Genomic DNA, 4,150 nt, shown 5'->3' with positions numbered 1-4,150 from the left:
CCATGTGGTCACCTCCGGGGCAGGCGGGAATTGAACTCATGGGAAGCAGCTTTTAGATTCTCAGTGCTGTGCTTTAACCTGCTGCGCCACCAGGGAGGGCCTGTGTTTCCTTTTTTTAGTAGCTGAATAATATTCCATTGTGTATATGTACCACACCTTTTTAATCAGTCATCCATTTTTGGGCATGTGGGTTGTTTCCATGTCTTTCCAATTGTGAATGAAGCAGCAATAAACATGGGGGTGCAGGTATCTTTTTTGAATCAGTGTTTTTGTGTCTTTTGGGTAGATACCTAGGAGTGGGATTGCTGGGTCGTATGGAAGCACCATGTTTAGCAGTTTGAGGAACAGAAGAGTTTATTGTTTTTAGCCTGAGTCTATAATATGTGAAATATTTTTTTACAAATAATTATTGATACTAATATATGAACTACTTTTATCACAAAAGTGAGAATTTCATTTTACTATATTAATGCTTATAGTTATTCATAATGGTAAATAGTAGAGATAAACTATGTAGTTAGCACTAGGAGAAATCAATAACCATTAAAATTATGGTCATAGGATATTATGACAGACTTGAATAGCAGCATTGTAATATTAAGAGAAAAGGAACACATAAAAGTATTGTAAGCTGTCTAATATAATAATTTCAAGAAAATACTTTGGAAAACATGTGACAAGAGTTATACTAAAGCAGTGGCTCCAAGATTTTCATGCATAAGAATCATTTTTTACTTTAAAATGCATGTGGTTCTTTGGTTCTTTTTGTCTTGCAAAGACTAAAAGAACATTCACAAATTATTATATGAAAGGGTATAATTATTATATGATAGGGTATTGGACAAATTTGAATTTGTAAAGCTGAATTTAGAAACCATATGAAATGATCTGTTTGATAAATTGTTATGTTATTGTTAAAGATTTATGAATAATTATAAAATATTAAAATTTATTTTTTATTAAAATAATTTTGAGTTTTGACATTATATAAGCCTCAGGTGTTCATCATTAAAAATCAGTGTGTGCATATACTATATTAAATTCACCACTAAAAGTCTAATTCTGTCCTTTACCATATAGTTGCCCCCTTAGTACCCAATTTATCTACTGTTTCTTCATACCTTTCTGGTAACCACTAATTGCTCTTATAGTCTAAAAGTTTATTTTTGTTTCATTTAGTTCATCTCTTTGATCATTTTCACTGTATGCCATATATGAATGAAATCATACCATGTTTGTCTTTCTCCATGTCACTTATTTCACTAAGCATAATGCGCTCTGTGTCTATCGATGTTGCTACCAATTGTCAGAATTTCATCCTTTCTTCACAGCTGTGTAGTTTTCCATTGTGTATATATACACCACATCTTCTTTATTCATTTGCCAAACAGGCACATAGGTTATTTCTAGCTCTTAGGTATCATAAATAATGCTGCAATAAACATGGGGTACATATCTCTTTAAATTATTATTTTTAATTTTTTCCAGCAATGGGATAACTGGATCATAAGGAATTTCTATTTTTAATTATGAAAGAATATCCATACCAACCAGATCCTTTTCTCCTGAAGGCTGCATATCACTGTGTTACCTCTGCTTGTCAGTCTTTAACACCTTGGGGTAAACTTTTATTGATAACTACAGGAATCAAACATGGACCTTAGTGACCCTTTAAAAATAAGTCCAAGGTTCTCTGTGATGATGCGGTGGGTTGCTGTGCAGCACTGTGAAGCTGGCTGCAGCTGCTTCTGTACATTCAATCCCCGGCTGGGAGGTGATGCACATGGCACAGGAGACCTCTTCTGTCTCTCTCACTGCCCCCCTCAGCAGTGTATTTCATCGATCTGCCTGTTCTGCTCCCCAGTCTGTCCCTGGTTAATTCGCTTACTACCCCTGAACCTCTGGCCTGTACCCCAGGTCCATAGGCATAAATAAATAAAATCTTTGGGAAAAAAAATAAAATACAAAGTAACCTCTTTAAAAAAAATAAGTCCATATTAGAAGCAGAGCAAAATAAGAAAGAACCATTTATTCCTGAAGCATTTTTGTCTAACTAAACATGGGAACAAGAGTAGAAGATCAAGAGTGGAATAGAGCTGTGTGTGGGCCTGTTGGAGAACAAGTGTTGTAAATGATTGTTCTGTGCATTTTGTTTTGTTTCCTGCAGTAACATTTCAGATACCTTTTATATTTTTAGAAAATATCCCCAGGGCATTTTTTCTTACTGAGAAGGTTAACAATTACCTAGGTGGCATGACTAACCCAAAATACCTCCCTCATGCAAAGGCCACCATACCAAAAATTTCCTTATTCGATGTGCATTCCTTTGAGCCTATGGAGTGCCCACTCTTCAAGACTTCCCTATTGAAATGTGGCATCTTTTGTCCTCTTTCTGAGTCAGCTAGCTATAAATTATAAATAAACAACAAAAAAAATGAAATGTGAAAAGGAGAGTACCTTTGGGACTCAAACCAGAGCACTTTAGTCTTGATATACAGAGTTCAAGTCTCTGAGAATTTTGCTACAAGTAGGGCTGCGTTGAAGTGGGAGGGTCTTCAAAAAAGTGAAAGGAGCAGTAGGAAAAGCTAAAGGAAGGTTGTGCTTCTCCTGTTAGCAGCAGCAGCAGCTACTGCTCTTGTATACTGTGCGGGTTCTTCCTATCTGGCTGATCTTGAGGTAAATGAGCTCATCATGGCAAATAGGAGTTTGTGGCTTTTATTAGGTACATGTGGCATGAAAACAAAGTTCTAGGCTTTTGTATGAAGAACCACCTTTTCTGTAATCTATCCTTACATAAAGTTCATCAGTGAAGGCAGAGCCTCTTTGTTACATAAAATATAAAGGCATTAGAGGATTGAAACCTGATTTCTTATTGATATGGTTCTAAGTACCTGATTTAATCAAAACAGCTTTTTCATATTTAAAGTTATATTACTTTAAATTATAAGGATTTAAATGTCTGGCTATAAATTTAATAAGTGTTCATTAATAATACATTTGGAGACATGAAAAAGAATGTAAAATAACTGTACTACCATGTAGACAATATCACTTCTCATATTTTATTTACATACATATATTTTTTACATCATTGGTTATTTTTGTACAATGTATGCTTGTATCTTTTCTCCTTTCAGGTGTAATCCCTGTAAATACCCACCATCACTTCTCCTGTGAACCATCACTGTAGTCCCTTGTGGTTTTCTCTCCCCTGTTTTGATTCTTCTACTTCCTCCTGTCTTGCAGAATGTCTCCAATTTATACTTACCTGTTAACTTTTTAATTTGTTATTATTGTACTTATTTTCCTGATTCTTTATTTGGTTCCCCTGTATTCCTCCTATAATAGAAACAATACAGTAATTTTCTTCTTCCTTCAGGTTTATTTCACTGAGCATAATCCCTTCCAACTCCATCCATGTTGCTGCACATAGCATGTGTTTATCTTTTCGATTGCTGAATAGTACTCCATTGTGTATGCATATCACATCTTCTTGATCTAGTCATCTATTTTGTTTTGTTTCCTGCAGTAACATTTCAGATACCTTTTATATTTTTAGAAAATATCCCAAGGGCATTTTTTCTTACTGAGAAGGTTAACAATTACATAGGTGGCATGACTAACCCAAAATACCTCCCTCATGCAAAGGCCACCATACCTATTATAAATAGTGCATCTTTCGTCCTATTATAAATAGTGCTGCAGTAAAAATAAGGGTGGAATTTGGCAATGGGAAGCCCACAGCGATTACACCTGAGATGGAAAAAGGCACAGAATGATATAAAAATAAAATATATTAAAATAGGGGTGCAGGTATCCTTTGGTATTAATGCTTTTGTGTCCTTCGGGTAGGTTCATAGGAGTGGAGTTGCTGGTTCATATGGTAACTCCATTTTTTTTAAATTTTTTTTAAAGATTTATTTATTTATTCGTACAGAACTGGGGTACAGGCCAGAGATGCGGAGGGTGAGAGGATTCACCAGAGACAGAGCGGGGAGCAGAACAGGCAGATGGACGAAGTACACTGCTGAGGGGAGCAGCGGGCGGGTCAGGAGAGGTCTGCCTCGCCATGTGGTCGCCTCCGGGGCAGGCGGGGATCGAACTCTTGCGGAAGTGGCTTTAGTTTCTTAGTGCTGTGCTTTAACCCACT

The sequence above is a fragment of the Condylura cristata genome, unplaced genomic scaffold, assembly GCF_000260355.1.
Source record: "Condylura cristata isolate star-nosed mole 26May11 unplaced genomic scaffold, ConCri1.0 scaffold00027, whole genome shotgun sequence".
NCBI classification, from domain to species: domain Eukaryota; kingdom Metazoa; phylum Chordata; class Mammalia; order Eulipotyphla; family Talpidae; genus Condylura; species Condylura cristata.
This window is presented reverse-complemented; position numbering follows the sequence as displayed.